At 49.5% G+C, this 18,712-nt stretch overlaps 1 pseudogene; it reads left to right on the top strand.

Moving 5' to 3' along the window:
* Positions 1–14,319: 14,319 nt before the first annotated feature.
* On the top strand, positions 14,320–15,408 carry LOC125758847 (uncharacterized; annotated as a pseudogene).
* The last annotated feature ends 3,304 nt before the right edge of the window (positions 15,409–18,712 follow it).

Below are 18,712 nucleotides of genomic sequence, written 5' to 3'. Positions count from 1 at the left end.
CGGGCCCGATAGCAGAAATACTCGGCAAATTGGAGAATAATTTTAAATAAGCAAAAAAGCGCAACAGCGAAACCGAAACCCAACCGAGTGTACTGTCTACGTATGACGTAGACGTTGTTACGACCGAACCGGAAGTCGGGCAAGGCATGCCGGTCACGCCGGCGCGGAGTATGAAAACTGTGACAGCCGGGACGACCAGCGAAACGCCGGACAAACCAACGCTGTCTGTCGCCCTGTGCACAGCAGACGCTCGCTGTATCGGCCTAAGCGTGAAGTTAGCGGTGCCCTCGGCTGCGTCACTTCCGCCGCCTTGCCAATACTGACGTCACAGACGCAATGTTGCCAATAATTGTGGGAAGCCAGGAGGACGTTTGCAGACAATCTTTAAAATTCATTTGCAAACAATCTGCGCATGTCTCAAGCCTGTAATTTGGCATAAATGACGGAAACGTGCAAAGGAACGTACCCAGCGAATTTCACTGAGATCCATCGACCTCGAAAAATCGCCGGAGTTGGCTTAAGGGCCTAACAGGTGCATAACAATTTTCTTACAAAAAGGTCTGAAATGGGCACCTGTGGCCACAGGTCGGCAAACTCACTCATGAGTCGACTCACTCAGCCTCAGATCGGGCCGCGAGTCTGAGTCTGAGTGAGCCGGGTGAGTAATATTTGGTGAGTTTGAGTCCGAGTGAGTCCGTTTCAACAAAATTTTAGTGAGTCTGAGTGAGTCCAGTTGAGGAAAATATTGGTGAGTCTGAGTCCGAGTGAATGCCAAGCTCGAGATATATTTCTTGAGTGAGTCCGAGTGAGCTCCACCTTCTTTTGCCGACTAATGGTCCTATTCAGGGGCGTAGCCACGTTAGGGCACACCGGGCCCGTGCCCCCCCCCCCCCCCCCCCGAAATTTGTTTTTTGCCATAGCATACAGAGCAGAAAATGACACTCGACCACATCTGCCTGCTCGTCCCCACTACAGATCAAAGAGGTGCCCCCCCCCCCCGAAAAAAATTTCTGCCTACGCCCCTGGTCCTATCTACTCATCTTCAGCATTACTATCAGTCTTATATCGGCTTGCGTTTGTACTAGAGATTATTCACACATATCAGCACATTCGCATACATGAGCCAGCTCAATATTTATTGATCAGTGGCGTGAGTTCGGGGAAGGGGTGCTAGACCTCCCCAGCAAACTCTTTCATGGGAAGTTCTTGATAAAAAAATATCTCGTGCGAGTCGTGTATTTCATAAAAATGTCCGTAATGGATTCAAAACCACTGAAAACTCGTATTTAAGGTACAAGATCAAAAGGCGCATCGTATCACACCGATTATGTCAGATATTGGCGTTAAAGAGGATTGACACCATGACCGAAAATGCTAATTTTACTCCAACGGACTCATGAGTCGGCTCATTCAGGCTCAGGTCAAGCCGCGAGTCTGAGTCTGAGTGAGTCCGGCTGAGTAATATGTTGGTGAGTCTGGTTGTGGAAAATTTTGGTGAGTCTGAGTCCGAGTGAGCCCTCAGAGCAAAATATATTTGTTGAGTGAGTCTGAGTGAGCTCTAATTTTTTGCCGACCTATGCCTGCGGCAAACCACGACCTGTTTTAAGTACGGTTATGACGTGATAGGTGTGCGAATATGCCAAGACGTGCAAGCTACTGCTCTTGTGGAAATTTGCATAATATTCACGGAGTGTGTGCTAAGACGTTTGTGTGTTTCAGACGAATGAGTTTAGGGGAAAGAAAACTGCAAATGCTCAAAATCGATTCCTCTCTATGACGTAGTTCCTACTGCAAAGATGCACCGTACCCTAGTATCAAGTCTTGATTACCACTTGTGATGCAGTGCTGAAAGGCATTGTTCTCCTCCCGCTCAAATGCTTGGCCAAGCGTCTTGTGGAGCAAGAGAGTGCGGAATATGTACTCCTGTATAAAAGACTCGCATTTTGTTGACGTATTTCTGTCACGGAAATACATCAGCAAAATCAAATGGCGAAGAAAAAGTTCCTACGACAGGATTCGAACCCAAGACCTCTCGGTACGATGGCTTCCAGGCGTTTAGCCCACTGAGCTACCGCCAAACACATAACGGAAGCTACACGAACGCGCCTTTTATCTTTCACACTTCCCTCTCAGCGCTCTTGGCTTGATGGATGGATGCTATGAGCGTCCCCTTCATAACCGGGCGGTGACGTGTGCCACCTGGCTCGAAAAAAAAAAAAAGAACGAAAAACCGCGCCGTTGCTACGACCGTCCGATTCGGCGCGTTTCCAATGAAATGCAATTTTGTCAATGGTTTAACACACCGCGATGTGGTCGCTTTAGCACAAGCCTCACTCATAGCATCTATCCATATCAAGAAATAGCTCTCTGACGCTCGCCTGGCTGTCGCACCGCGTTCCCCGCTCGCCCTTTGAGAATTAACGGCCAGGCTAGAGGGAAGGCACGACGCGCGTAGCGTTTCTCTTCGCGTTTCACGACGCTTTGAAGGAGTGCATATCGAGTATCAGTGTTCACTATGCGCTTGTTGATACCATATTTGCGCGGGGTGAAGAACTTCAACTTCTGCAAGGGTTAAACCATGATCATGGGCGTTAGTCGTCGGTATGGAGATGTGCCACTAGGCGTCCACGTAAGTGCGTCCACCATCAAGTGGTGCTATATCTGCCAAACAACAGTAGACATTGTACAAGCTCTCATACACCCATGATCTATGGGCACACTGCGTTTGCATAGGCGGCTCCACCAGCGCGGCGGCGTTCATCGCCAACGCGGCCGTTTCCGCGTCCCTGGGGTGATAGCGTTCCCTCCCAGACCACACGCGCGGCTGCTTGTGCAAGCGTGGTGTCGTCTGCGTGCGTTCCTTTGAAACTGCTGGCTGATTTTCAGACCGTCGAAGGCTTCGATAAATTTTTCAGGGTAGTAAACATTGATAAAGGCAAGTTTCTGTACGAGGCAGGTCATGTACCTAATGTTAAAGAACTTGTCTCTGCGGACGGAAGCGTGGTGACAGGTCGGTTTGTGTCCCAAACACTCATCAACGCTCCGTCGAAGACCATGAAGTTGACAATAAGTAAGCATTTTTATTCAGTGGTATCGTTTTATGTTATTCTGTTTTCTTGTTTTGAAGCTCTCTCGAAACAGATGCCTCATTGACACGACCTGCGACTGCAGAGCAGCCATAGCCGGCTGGAGCAAGCACGCAGCGGCAGGAGCCGTGTACCTGCAGATGCACAGAAAACTGATTATAGCACGAAGTTTTTCTTTTGATATTTAAAGCTCACAATAATGACATACGACCATGAAAAGCGCTAAACAGGTACACCAGCCCTAAAGAATAAACTGTGAGTCGAATACGTCTAGAAAGAAAGAAATATTCATCGCTGTCGAGCCCAAAGAACATGAAAAACACGCCTAAATGTTACCGCACCTTTTGCAACGTTCACATGAGCGACCTGTTCCAGCCTTATTGTAATGGGATGGAAAAATCCTTGGGAAGTAGGCTGGGTGCTCCTGTTCACTGGCCTTAGCATTGCCCACGAAATGTCTGCTGAATATTCTGCTATTTTCTGTGGGCTCCCAGTCTGTTCCATCAACGCTGCGCAAGAAGAGCTGGAATGAAACAATAAGCAGTTTTAGAATAGCGTACGCAAATCTTTGCGTTGGCCTTTCGCGCAACTGCGCATGCGTCGTACGCTAACCGCTTGCGGGCTCCCGTTATGTGACGGAAATAGCGGGCCGCAAACGCTAACTCTGCGTACGCTATTCTAAAACTGCCTAATGTCTTCGCCATACCGATTCAGCGTGAACAAAAATACATCGCCACTTGGAGACCATGATTAATGGGTGTATCACAATTAAGGCAGGTCTGACACAATGTTTCATTCCGTGGGCGTCTCTCTCATGGAAGTAACGTCACACGCTGCTCCGAATAAAATAACAAAACTTCTTACTTGTCACGGCGAACAAGTATCCAGCGTTGGCGTCTCTCCTTCTCCTAGTTAGCCTTGGCAAAGCGGTAAAACTTTGTTCCAGGTGAACTGCTGTAGGTATTGTGGCAGCCCACAACACAACAAACATTCTTGCTGCGTCACTGAGCCATGGAACGACCGCCAAAAAAGAAACGCTTCGCAAAACTGCTGAAAAACACGAAGGAAGTGGCACGAACACTGCCACCGCCCGCGGCGTGCGATAGCTTCCATCACCCCACGGACGCGCGCGCCGCCGCTAGAGGCGTTCTCGTCAGCGGAGAGTTACAAGTGCAGTGTGCCCATAAACAATCAACTACTTCTGTGACGACACGTTTCACTTTCGTGTTATACCGATTCATCTTCAAAAGGGCGCTTAATGAACATAGACACAAACGAAAAAGTACAGGACGTAAGGCAACGAGCGCAACTTATAGCTATCCACAATTATACCGATTCCTATGAAAGAGGGATCAGCCACCTTTTTTACTAATAACTACACGCGTCACGCGTGCCGCCAGGATATCTGTCACTTCTATTTCTGGACATCGCCAAATGAAATCTGGGAACGCCATAGCATAGATATATGGAACAATATCGAATTTTTCGTGCTTCGCGTTCATGAAAGTGCACGTGAACGGTGTGAACGCGTTGACACTTTTCCTCAAATATACTTTAATCGTGTATCTTCATCCAGAAGAGCTTTTTCGTAATTCCTTCCACCAGCACACCCTGGCTTATAATCGCTCTTGCGGTAAATACCCCCTAAAACGCCCTGCCCTTTCGAGCTCGTGAGTGCTAGAGTCCCAATTCCAATTTCTCGCTTGCTTTTTAAAAACGTCATCTCTATAATAAAAATTACACCATTTCCCGCTAAAGGGGACCATGAGGCGATGCGAAGCCGGAGCACTTGCACGATCGCGTTCCGTTGGCGTTCGTTGGGCATGCTACCGACCTCGCGTCGTGGAACGCGAAGAGGAACGCTACGCGCGTCTTGTCTTCCCTCTAGCCTGGCCGTTAATTCTCACAGGGCGAGCGGGGAACGCGGTCGACAGGCGCGCGGGAGGGTGGCAGCGTATGAGAGTAGAGAGAGGGGGAGGGGACGTGCATGCGCTGGTGCTCATCGCGGCGTTGCGCAGGAGAGAATTTCGGCATGTCTAGCCCGCGTTTCAGAGGAAGAGTGGAGAGGGTAAGTGGAGAGGGGAGACGGGGGAGGGGACAGGGGAAGTGGAGAGGATGTGTGTGGAGAGGGTATGCGCATGCGCAGTAAGGGTGGTCACGCTGCACACCACCACCACCGGTTTGAACACCGCTATAAGATGCTTCGCATCTAAAAAGCATGCCTCCTGGTCGGAGCAGCCGCAATTTTGCTCTAAGTGCAGCTGTCATAGCTAGCCCGTCGTTGACGGCCCCGGAAGGCCCGCCGTGAAGAGGCTACGCCATGTTACACGTCCGCCCCTCGCTTTCCAGGGTCAATAGCTGACAGTTAAAAAATCAGTTTCGCTTAGCAATGTTTCGCTTAGCAATCAGTTTCGCGGAGCAATGAATGCGATACCAACAAATTGTATTGTACGAAGTAAGGCTTGCAGCTAACTCTTTTGGATTCGATCTCGCGTAACTCAGCGAAACGCTGGTTTAAGAGAATGTGGCCGCTTCAGTGACCGAAGCGGTTTTCATGCTGTCAGTTGTCTAAACGCGAAGTAAGCGTTGAAGAGCACAGCAAGTTTACGAGCCGTCTCCTGATGCCTCGAGATAGCGCGCACGTCAGCGACTGCGCCCTTCTAGCGACACAGTTCCACGCCCCCTTCATGCTCCTTACGAAAGGCGGCCGGGGCGTCTGCTCTCTCTTTGATGAGCAATCGACGGCAGGCCTCGCACGATGATGTTATCGCATGCGCCCTCCGTGCGACGGAGACGGCCGGCTCGTTTCATCTCCGCTTCAGACGCATTCGTCGCTAGCGCTCCCGAGCTTTTACTCGCGGGTAGAGCAAACGATGCACGGAGAAATATTATCAATTTGGACATTATACGGAAAATGACAGCAACGGCGACGGCAAAAACCCGTCGATAGTGTCTATATAATTGCTATCGCAATAAAAAGAAAAAAAATTGAGCCATTTCATTCTGTGAGGTGGATGATCAGCGAAGCTGCATAGCGCACGGGACAGAGGTGACCTAGTGGAGACCAGTTTAGTATGTAAGGCCGGGTTGTTAATGGCCAGGCTGTTAAAGGAACATTAAAGAGAAAACCGATTTTTCTCATATTAGTAAATTACTGTCTTGCAGTGCCAAAATCGCCACGCTTACCGCGAGAAGACGCTTGTTAAGTGAAAAAACGCGCAAAAAGAAACTGCGGGTGGCGACGCTACCTTGAAGTTCCCGCACTAATCGCCATGACGTCATAGATTTTGACGGCGTCTACTAGGACCTCTATGGATCCTAATCGGTAAAAATAAAATACATTGTACTCTGAGGAGCCCGAGACTGACACCAGGTTTCAGGACATTTCTTTGGGCCAATGTCGCCAAAATACGAAAAATGCACTTTGCAATCCGTGATGTCACGCGCGGAGTCTTCAGCGAGAAATTTAAAAATTATACCGACCTTGATTTTCTCCTCTGTTATTAAAGCTATGATGGTGAATTAATGACATTAAACTTTTCATACACTTTATCTATCTAAACCTGTTCATTGTTTCACTTTAGTGTCCCTTTAACGTTCAATACTCAATATTAGTGCGAAAGCCCTACATGCCTCATCAAACACGAAAATTTACCGGCGGCGTCAACAGAGTGATGCACAAAATCATCACGTGACGACATCAGCATGACTTCATACATCGCCAAAACTTGTGACGTCATCATGGCGTCATACACCGTGACGACATCACATTACCGCGTCACTTTGCACTACCTCCGTGGCCGGTGCGCCGATCGTGGAGGGAGTCAACACCAGGTGAGGTGCAGAAAGCTTGCAATGCCTCCGATCCTGGAGGCTGTGCAGAACCACATTAGGTGCAGAAAATTTTCAGAGGGGTGCGTAGGAGGATCAGTGCATCGAGGGCGAAGAAAAAGATGGATGTCGCTTTCGAGTCGTCTTAGGCGAATGTGTAAGGTACCCTGTGAGGCTTTTTTTTTTTGGCACTGCGTGCTAGAGGGCACTAGGGTGTTTTCGGTGTACAAACGTAATGTCCTAGCCATTATTTTTCCGGAAAATGTACCGTTGGCGGAGTAAGTATTCGTTACTCAGATATTCATACAAGGCGCAATATTGTAATTAAAAAAAATGTAAACATGGAACATTTTGGCAAAATTCAGGCAGAAAAATTGCACGAATATTATTGAGCTTTGAACATCTTACACAAACACTGTTGTTTCATATGTAAACCAAATGTGGTATTGAAACAAGAAACGATACTCCTAGAATATATTTCCTACAAACAACGCCCAGCCTACATTCTGGGAAATTTGGAAGGCACCCATGTGACCAAAATTTTTTTTTCTCTCCGAATTATTCTAGCAATTCACTGTTTTCAATGTAATAAATCAGCACGATTTTTTTCGAATGGTCGCTTCAAATGGTCGCCAGAATGGCTGGAACGTTTGGCATGGAATGACCCATAATCGTGTGCAATTTGAGTGCTTCTGAGATAATTTTCTCCACGAGATTCGCAATGAATCGAAACATTTCTAGCTCTTCATAAGAGCCCCATAATAATTTTTCAGGTGCTTGAATGTAAATGCAAATTGCATCTCCAGTGTACTGTCCAGGATGTGATATTAGCTGCTCCCGAGTGCTCTCAGATGCAAAATCACCTGCTCCGAAGTGCTCAAGATGGAAATTCTTGCTGCTCCAAGAATTGCTCCAAATCAGCAGTCATCGATAGCATCACTGTGAAGGGTGATCATGGCGAGAGAAACAAGTTATGCGTATACCGGGTGTTCAAAGTTAAGCTTTATCATTTTGTTAAAATTCAGCACTGGGAAGAACGTGACAACCACCTTTGCAGATAAGTTATGCATCCAGGGAGACCAAAGTGACATAATTATCGCTGTCAGCCGCCCACACGGTTAACTAAGGTTCAATATTGAATTTTTAATGAGTGCAACAAGCGCGCATGTTTGTATTGAAAAGTTGGAGGCGCTCGCATTTATACACAGTTCCACTTGGAAGAATTCTTCTAGCATGTCTGTGCCCCGAGATATCGCGCTGCAAAGTTTAATTGTGGTTTGCATGATTACGCATGCAAGACGGTGAGAATCGGCGCAGTTTTCCTCCCTGATGTGACGAGCAGTCATTGCTTGCTATCGCCAGCCGGTAGCAAAAGGGTAACCGTTATCATCTTCGCCTATGCCTTCGACCCATTGCCAGATCAAACGCCGCACGCAACTGCCGCGGCACGTCGGGCAGGAGCTTTGCACCAGTGTTCACTGTCTTGCATGCGTAATCATGCGAACTGCAATTAAACTTTGCAGTGGGATATCTGGGGGTACAGACATGCTAAAAATTCTTCCAAATGGAACTGTATAGAAACGCGACTGCCTCCAACTTTTCAATACAAACATGCCCGCATGCTGCACTCATTAAAAGTTCATTATTCAATCTTAGTTAATTGGTCGGCTGACAGCGATAATTATTGTCTCACTTTGTGTCTCCCTGGATAAAAAGCTTATCTGCAAAGGTGGTTTCCACGTACCTCCCAGTGCTGAATTTTAAGAAAACCATAAAGCTGAATTTTGAACACCCTGTACACAATCACCACGTAACATAGTGGTTTCGCTAGAGTCTGGTGTCCAGGTATCTATAATCTATAACAGCCCTGATAGCAGTTGTCGATTTTGTCTGATCGCACTTTACGGACAAAATGCCACTTAACGTTGCCACACCGATTCCTGTCAGCATTGAAGAATGCGTTTTTCGTTGCGACACGTAGAGTGGGCAATCACAAAATAGATGCGCTGTTGTTTCACACACTTGACAGCCTTCACGGTTCGGGCTGTCCGCACGGCGGATGAGGTGTGCGTAGCGGCGAATGAATGCAACACCCAGGCGAATATGGTGTAGCTAACTGGAGTTGCTTCGGTTCAAAAGTCATTCCAGGATCAGTTTCCCGCAGACGCCTGTATTTGTGGTCTGGCTGCGACCAATAAGTCGTTGTGCACTCTCGAATGAGCGATCTCAGCAAAGAGTTAACGTCACTTCTGGACTACAGCTCTTTCACGCCAATGGGGGCGTTATACACAGCTGATCTTTCTTCAGCATCAGCAAGCTTGTTGCCTGCCAATCCGCAGTGTCCAGGGATCCATTGCAATGTGATTGAGTGACCACTCCTCTGCGTAAGGTGGAATGCTTGAATGATTTCTATAGAGCTAAAGTAAAATCTTGTCCTGTTCTTGAGCAAGGGTGAATGGCTTGCAACGCGGATTTTGCGTCAGATAGTATAGTCCATTTACGTGGTGTTTGGCCGGACACAAATTGGGTGGCTTCCCATATTGCAACAATTTCTGCAGCTGTTGAAGACGACTTCCAGTCTTACTTGTACTTCCCGGAGGTACCCAAATGAGGGATCATAAAATCCGCAGTCGAAGCGCATGGAGTCACAGATCCATCGGAGTATATGTGCAGAGAGTCGTCGTACCGTTGAACCAAATGTACCAAGGCGAGTTGTTTGAGGGCACCATAAGGAACACGACACTTCTTCGTAATCCCAGGTATTTGAAGGGACACCAATGGTCTGTGCAATGTCTACGGTGGCACTTCGGGGATGATGACAGGCGCAAAGTCTGAAGGAATGGCGTGCCTGTGTGTATCTAGGCATCGTGAGTAGGTGCAGCCTGGTCGGCCTGTCTGTAGCGAAGACAAGGGATGGTTTGCGTGTCGGGTCAGCAGTCGAAAGTGGGCTCGAAGAGGCTCACAAGATAAGTAAACCTCTACAGGGTATGTACGTGACTCCTCTATGGTGCGAGAGGTTGATGTACACCTTAGCAGCCCTAGGCACATTCGCAGAGCTCGCGCTTGAAGGCTCTCCAAAGTACGAATGCATGTTGCAGGCATAATCAAAAGCACAGATAAGCTGTACCGTAGAGATGCAACGAACAATGCCTGATACAACTGCAGGAGGCTTTTCTCAAAGGGGCCCCATCTTAGTCCTGCTACAACTCGAAGAATGTCTACGAAAACTTGGAGGACGCTTGAGTTTCGCCTTCAAGAGTAGAACGCGATAGAATCGGGTCCCGTGCGCATCGCCTTCTCAAATGCTAGCCTGGCTTCGGTTCTCGGTGCATGGCTCAACCGTGCCGTGAGGAAACGTACGACTGTACGCGTAACATTGGCCGTTTTAAGCAATCCTAGAATGCCTACTGCAAGTTAAGTTGTTAAATTCCCACTACGCCATAATTATTCCCTTTGCGAATCAGCGAGGGCCCACTACGCACCCGCAAGGCAACAAGCGATCCTACGTAGCTGTTCACTTTGTTGATGCTTTTGCGGATGATGATGATTAACTTTGTAAGTTTTCCTATATTTCTGATACGATGACGTAAAAACCGGCTGTGGTATATTGATATCAACTACAAAGAAATAGTATAAAACATATTTCATCAAAATCAATCCAGTAGTTTACTGAAAAAAAGTGGGGCATATACAGGGTGTTTCAAGAAATGTGTCCAGTATATTTTTAAAATCACAGAAAGGAGGTATCTGCGTGCTACCTGCGGCGTTACCTTTACTGTGGGAGAGGGCATTTTGAGATGCGTACAAACATTAATTACGGCAGTAATTATAGAAATTAAGAAAATTAACTTTTTAAGCAGTGGAAATAAGTGGTCGAGTCAAATGGGCGAATGGAAGCCCTTCCTGAGCCGCTTTGAAATTTCTGAAAGGCGGCCACTGGTAATCACCGCGGAGCGATGCAATCTGGCTCATTTTGCCGGCGATACCGAAACCTATGCACCAAAAAGCGCGTCTGCCATTCACTGCGGAAACGCCCTCCGTGACGACACTGTTTCCCTCGCACGGGGAGGGGGAAGGAGGATAAGCGAGCGCCGTTATCATCGGTTGATCTAGATACTTCGTTTCGTGGCAACGCTTATCCTCCTCCATCCCCCCCCCTTCCCCGTGCGAGGGAAACAGTGTCGTCACTGAGGGCGTTTCCGCAGTGAATGGCAGACGCGCTTTTTGGTGCGTAGGTTTCGGTATCGCCAGCAAAATGAGCCAGATTCCATCGCTCCGAGGTGATTACCAGTGGCCGCCTTTCAAAAATTTCAAAGCGACTATAGGCTATTTTCAGGATGTGCTTCCATTCGCCCATTTGACTGGACCACTTATTTCCACTGGTTAAAAATTTAGTTTTCCTAATTTCTATAATTACTGCCGCAATTAATGTTTGTACGCATCTCAATATGCCCTCTCCCACAGTAAAGGTAACGCCGCAGGTAGCACGCAGATACCTCCTTTTTGTGATTTTTAAAAAATACTGGACACATTTCTTGAAACACCCTGTATGTCCCACTGACTCATGAGAGTGTTTTCGAAAAGTGGGAAACATTCTCCCACTGTCTCATGAAGGCCCGATCTCGCGTATTCATCAACGGGTATTTGGGATGTAAACGGCCGAAGCTAGTGGCACAGGGTATCACTTCCCAAGTTCTGTTAAGGAAAGTTGTGCGGACCTCATTTCGAGCAGTAGAACACCACCTGCACCTGCGCCTGTTGCGAGCCGTCATAGCACTGTGGTCTCTTCATGTAAAGCTTACTTCACCGCATGCACCATCCATTTTTTTGTCCATTTGCCGGTCCTTGCTTTGGCTGTCGAAAGTTTCGAGTACGGCTGTTGCCCCTGAATATGTGCCTACTTTTTAAGAGCTATATGATGTAAAGAAAAATGTTTCCACGCACCAAAATCCGTAATTACGCTGAAGGATGAGCGCGGCAATTTCGCAGGGGATTGTGTTTCGATGCTTTTATCGGTCAAGTTATTGCGCAAACATACAAAAACACGTAATGACTGGAAGCTGAAATGGCCTATCTGAAAAACCAGAAAAAGAGGAAATTATCCGGCATTTAGATTAGTAGGTTCTTTCTATCTGAAGAAGAGGAAAATTCTGAATCAGATCCTAGCATAAAAAAAAATTGGCCAAATTCAACGCCATTTTAACACTACTTCCACACTTTGAAAGCGTGATAAAAGAATTTTTCTCGGGATTACGAAGACTTGGGTAAGATATGTGTGACTTAGCGTTGCACTAATTGCAGCGGGTGATGTGGGAGATCATTTTTCCTGCGGACGGAAAAGTGGCACGTACCTGTCCCACTGTCGCACAAAGGGTTAAAGCTGTCACATAAGCCGTATCTAGTAAATTAGGGATATTAGAAGTCCACATACATCTACTGTTACTTATGAGTCCGTCATTTCATTCAGATACAATCCGTGGTGGCCCCGTACCCCCAGCAACCAATTTTTTTGTAAGTTACAGGTATTAGATAACGAAACGTACTCGGGAGTGTTGCATTCGTTGGCGTAGGAAGTACTGAACGTACCAAAACAGAATCGGTAACTATAGCAGCTGCTGGTTAATTTGGCGGGATAAAGTTGGCTAAAGGAATTGAAAGCCAATATTTTCTGGATTAAATAGAAGTGCATGATCGGGAAGTTGAATTGAAAAAGACCGCTCAAGAAAGCCAGAGCAGACGTCTGACCCAGCCCTCTCCTTTGATACTGATACATCAATCGTAATTGTATTCTTTATTGTCCGTTGAACAAAGCAATCTTGCACTGGTCATTTAATATCGAAATTGCACTTGTTTAGCATTAGGAGAAAAAAAAATATCATGAAATTCCATGTGAAGGATTGAACTGAGTTTATTTGTAGAGCCAATATGTTATATTTTTACATTCAGTAGTTCTATCGGCGCTTGTACGAATATAGTCTGAGGGGTGCGCACTCACGACCAATGTGCCTGAAAAATAAACTAGGTTATTTAATGAAGGCACTTAATGATCGTCTCTGGTGCGAATTGTATACCTTTAAAAACATTTGAACTGCTGGTATCTTGGATCTAATTAGCAAGCTATGGTAATCGCGCTTCTATATCTGACACGTTGTTCGCAATGAACAGCTGGAAGTCCAAGGTACAAGCGTAAATCATCCCTTTCTAAAAGTATTAGAGTTTCGTTCGTTAAGCTGCACTGCCAGAAAATAAAGTGCCGCCTATTCCGTGATAGGGCGCACATATATTTGTAAATCATTATCACTGTATCTCTTCGCAACGCAGTTCTTTGGTTTCCGAGTTTTCGTAGTAGCCAGGAACGAAGCACCAGCGTACAGTTATCTTCGTTTGATAGGCCATTATCACCACAGCTCACAAATGCATGACCGGAGTACTATATAGACAACGTAAATGGTGAAAAGAAAAAATAACGCCGCGTTTCTTTGCGGTAGGCTTCCAACGGGAAATCTGCGACAGCGGCGGCTGCACCCGCGCCCTAAAGGTACTGTAGGTAGCATACACAGTAACTCTACCGCGACCTAGATATAGTTACTGTATATACCATTAGATAGCAGAGTTGCGCCTTTGATAGAACTCGCCGCTCGCGCCCTCATTCGCCAAGCGTGCTCACGTGCGCAAAAAGCGTCCATTTGAGGGAAAGCCAACTTCGCGGCCGCGCGGGTGCTGGCGACCACCGCGCCACCACCGCTTCTCTACCGCCGTGCCACCGCCACCGCTGTAATAATAATATCGGGGGTTTAACGTGCCAAAACCACGATATGATTATGAAGGACGCCGTAGTGGAGGGCTCCGGAAATTTCGGCCACCTGGGGTTCTTTAACATGCACCTAAATGTAAGTACACCGGGACTCAAACATTTTCGCCTCCATCGCCATCGCTGTCCCAAGAAGTCAGGCGCGGCGATCCGGCTCAGTGCGGAATGTGTTTCGCTGGTGTTGTGTTGGTGTCTTGCGTTGTCCGTTTTAGATGCGAAGCACCTCTTGCGGGGGGTATGTCCCGCGGCCGGCTTGTCCGCACTCACACTACGCATGCGCAACTCTCCTCCTTCCCTCTCTCCAACAGCTACGCATTACTCTCTCCACTTCTCTCCCAGCAGCTGCTTGCGCATCTCCTGCGTTCTCGCTTCTGCTCTCGCGGCGCATGCACTACTCTCCTCCTCTAAGCGGGTAGTGCGCTGCGCGCGTTCAGTGCAGCGCTTACTTTGGTTGACTCCGCTTGACTCCGTTTATGCTTCCGATGAAGTGTGATGGAAGCAACAGTCCCGTCTGTGAGGGGGCTGACGCATGCACGCGTCAGCATCAGCCCAATTACGTCCACTCAAGACAAAGCTGCGAAGCGAAGGGCACGCGACGCTGAACGCAAACGCTTGAAGCGAGCGGCGGACCCTGAACTTCGTCAGCGCGAAGCATCTTCGCAGCGTCAACGTCAAACAGCGGATCCTGAGCTTCGAGCACGTAGAGCAGCGTTGGAACGTGAACGTCGAGCAGCAGAACCTTAGGTTCGGGACCGTGACGTTCAATGTAAACGTGCGAAGCGAGCGGCGGAAGCCGACCTTCGAAAATGGGGAGCCGCGTGTAAACGTCAACAACGAGAGGCTGCTCCGGATGCTGCACGCGAGCGCGCCGCGTAAGCGGCGGCGCGAGCCAAGCAGCACGCGCAGCCCGACGCTCGCTTCAAACGTGACTTCCTGGGCCGGAGCTTCGGTCACAGTTGCAAGGTGTGTGACAGACTTTGGTTCGACAACAACCTCACGCGGATTGGAAACATCCAGAACGAAACTCATCGGACCAAAGCGTTGCCAGTTCTTTGCAATGAGTTCGATGCCAGCAACGACTGCAAAAGCAAGACTGACTACAACGACTACGTTGTGTGTGCATCGTGTAAAGACTCGTTGATCGCGGATTGAGTTCCTGCGATGAGCGTGAGTTACGGCTACCGCTACCCACCTCGACTGGACCATCTACGCGAGTTGAACACGGTGGAAGAACGGCTCATCGCTCCTCGACTCCCGTTCATGAGCATACGACGCTTGACGCATTGCAACAGACTGTACAGAATCAAAGGCCAGGTCGTGAACGTTCCCATCGAAGTTCCAACGCTCGTTCAGTGCCTGCCTCGCAACGTTCCCGACGACGCGGCGATGGACGTTCACATCAAGAGAAGACTGGTGAGCAAGGCGTCGTACAAGCGCGGTCTGGTCAAGCGCAGCAACATCCACGCTTGGCTCAAACACTTGGAGCAGACTCCTCTCTACAGATACGTGAACATGCAGATAGGCTGGCGTCGACTGGAACACTTTGACGGGGACGACGCCGAGTGCAACGACGACGAAATCGAAGCTCTACCCGAAATCACAGACTTGGACGATCCCATGCAAGCGGTGATTGCTCTGAACGCCGTTAGCCAAACGCTAGTGACGACGACGTCGGAGTGAGAAGCGAAGAGGACGTTCAGAAACTCGTGGACAACACTTACAGCTTGCACGTTGTTCCGGGAGAGAACAAGGTTCCGATCTCGCTCTTCTTCGACGAGTACGCCGAAGAGCTTGCGTTTCCCACCCTATACCTTGGGATTCCGCGAAGGATCACGGGACCTCGGCCAACGCCATTCGCCAAAGCTAGCAGCGAGATTATACGCACGGACTGACGCGGAGTGACGCCAGAACACGTGCTGTACATGGCCACGAAAGTGATGCGGTTCAACGTAGCCGAGAATACCATGACGTTCCGGACGAACGCAATCACAGACTCGTTTACCCGACAACAACTTGAGAGTGGCGGACGCGAGTTCCTAGACGAATTGCTGAACCGGGACTTGGCGTTCATGCGCGGAATTCCCAACACGGTTCAGTACTGGCAAGACCGACGTAAGGAGCTCTTTGCAATGATCCGACAGTTGGGCAGACCTCACGTCTTCCTGACGCCCTCCGCTTCGGAACTGCATTGGGATCGACTGCTCGAAACGCTTCAACGCCTGCGGGTGGGTCCGGAACGTCGTGCTCGCGTAATCGGAGAGCTGAGTGCATTGGAACGGGTGGACCTCGTTAACAACGACCCGGTTGCGTGCGCAATCTACACTCACCGGATCTTCGACGTGATCATGAACATCCTGAGAGACAAGCGCTGCTCTCCGCTCAGGCCGTACGTGGTCGTCGATTACTTCAAGCGAGCGGAGTTTCAACAACGCGGTAGCGCGCACATCTACACAATCCAGTGGCTTGACAACGCTCCAGAAGAAGAGCTTTGCGGCGACATGCCAAAGACGTTGGAGATAGTCGAAGCTCTGGTAACGTTGGACACTTCTCTGCTGAAACGCTCTCGAACGCAAACGCATGCGCACACGCATAGGTGCTACAAACGCGGACCAACCAAATGTAGGTTCGGCGCACTGTTCATGTCCACAGACACTACCAAGATCGTAGTGCCGTTTCCTCCGCTAGCAGACGACGCCGGCGATGCGGAGAAAGCAAAACGAGAAGGACTGAAGCGCAAGTACAACGAAATGCACGAGGCGTTGTCAGTGGGAGAGTTCGACTCTGTGGACGCGATCCTGCGCAAGTTCAACGTCGGGTCCGAAGCCGAGTACATGGCAATTCTACGCGCCGGACTCTCGAGACCTTGCGTCCTGCACAAACGAACACTAGCGCAGAAGTTTGTGAACGCGTTCAACCCGTGGATAGGCAAGGTACTCGACTCCAACATGGATCTGCAAGTCATACTAGACCACTACGCGTGCGCTATGTACGTCGTGGACTACGTGAATAAAGAGGATCGGGGTATGTCTAACCTTCACAAAGAGGTCGTGCAAATTCTGGGCGAGAATCCAGCCATGGATTACGAAGCCGTTCTACGCATGCTGGGAATCAACATGCTAAAGGGAGTAGAAATGTCTGCGCAAGAAGCTGCGTGGTACCTCCTGCGTCAAGACATGTCTCACAAGAGTCGATGCGTAGTGTACATTCCCACTTGCTTTCCCGAAGAACGCGTGAGAGTGCGCAAGACCAAGCAGGAGCTCGCAAAGCTGAGTGCCTCTTCGACGTTTGGAAACGCAATGTCATCCAGAAGTACGAGGCTCGAGAACAAGCCAACCTGAACGAGGTGTGCCTGGCCGACTTTGCAAGCAAGTACAAGCTGGGTCGCGACAACCGTTACGTTCTGCGAGATCGATCGGTCGTGATACGCTACCGCAACTACAATCCGTCCAACAACATCGACTCATACATGCACGAGCAAGTCTTGCTGTACGTGCCGTTTCGCAGCGAAGCCGTGGACGTGCTCGACAACGGCAGATACAAGCAACTGTACGAGGAGCACGCGCAACTCATTGTGACCAAACGCAAGGAATACATCCCTGCCGACGACGACGTCACCGTGGCGGAACTGATCGACGAGCACTACAAGGCGCTACAACAAGAACAACAACGCAATAAAGACCGCAGATCGGACCGCGTGGTGGTAGTCGACGTAGGCGAAGACGTCGACGCCGACTTACTGCCCGGCCACGACTTGACGTGGTTGTTGCAAAAGGCCAGTCCGTGTGCGGCGGTGGGCAAACGGCAAGACATTATGGACACCCACGAGTACTACGGTCTCATGCGCATGACCAACGCCGAGCAGTACGAACTGCTGCGCGAAATCATTCACAGGCAAACGATTCCGTCCAGCCCGCCGTTGTGCGTCTTCTTCACCGGTCCTGCGGGTTGCGCTAAGACGTTCGTTCTCCGCCTTGCCATGGACATACACAACCGTTACGGCAGTCGGGAAGACTCTGGCTACAACGCGTTCGTGATTTGCGCAAGCACCGGCAAGGCTGCTGTGGCAGTGAGTGGGACGACCGTGCACGCAGCGTTCAAACTGTCTCGCAGCCGAATTGGAACGACCGATGACGGCGGCCTGAATCCGAGCGAACTGAACACGTTTCGCGTTGCGTTCTAACGAGTGAAGTGCGTGATCATCGACGAGGTGATCATTATGTCTGCCGACCAACTGCGAGCCGTGGACTGCCGCCTCCGTCAAATCACACAACGACTACAAGAACCGTTCGGCGGGCTGGACGTGATCCTGTGCGGAGACTTGCGCCAACTGCCTCCCATGCGCGCTAGTGAAATTTACAAACGGTGCAGAAACACGGACGGCCTCTTTGGCGCCACGGTTACCTGGCACTACTTGGACTACTTCCCACTTGTTCGACTGGTTCGCCAGGCCGACTCTACGTTCTCCACCATCCTGACCAACATCGGTGACGGGAGAACGCTGGACGAAGAGGACGTGCGTGTGCTTGACAGTCGGTTAGTGAGCGCCGAAGAGGCCCTAGCGCGCGCGCCGTCGGCAGTCCGGATCTTCTACTCAAACGACGAGCGCTTCAGTGAACGTGTTGAGGCGCTTCAGTGCTTCAACGCGTTCGTTGCCAACCAACAGCAAGAGCAGCGAGAAGTCGTGTGCTTGCGTGCTTGCGACACGTTCCTCGGCTGCAAGACTCCACAAGTACTCTACAACGCCAAACGCAAGGTTGACAAAATGCCTACCAGCGAGTTTGCAAACCTTCCGCGGGAGATTCTGCTGGTGTTGTGGAAACCGTACATGATCACGTCCAACATCGACGTAGTGGATGGGCTCGTCAACGGCGCTGTCGGCACGTTCAAGCTTTGCGAGCGCCAGGCCGCCGGCGACGACGACGCCTATCCTAAACGCTTGTGGCTACAGTTTGACGTTCCCACCACCGGCAGGATCACTCGTGCG

The sequence above is a fragment of the Rhipicephalus sanguineus genome, chromosome 6, assembly GCF_013339695.2.
Source record: "Rhipicephalus sanguineus isolate Rsan-2018 chromosome 6, BIME_Rsan_1.4, whole genome shotgun sequence".
Classification (NCBI taxonomy): Eukaryota; Metazoa; Arthropoda; class Arachnida; order Ixodida; family Ixodidae; genus Rhipicephalus; species Rhipicephalus sanguineus.
This window is presented reverse-complemented; position numbering and strand designations above follow the sequence as displayed.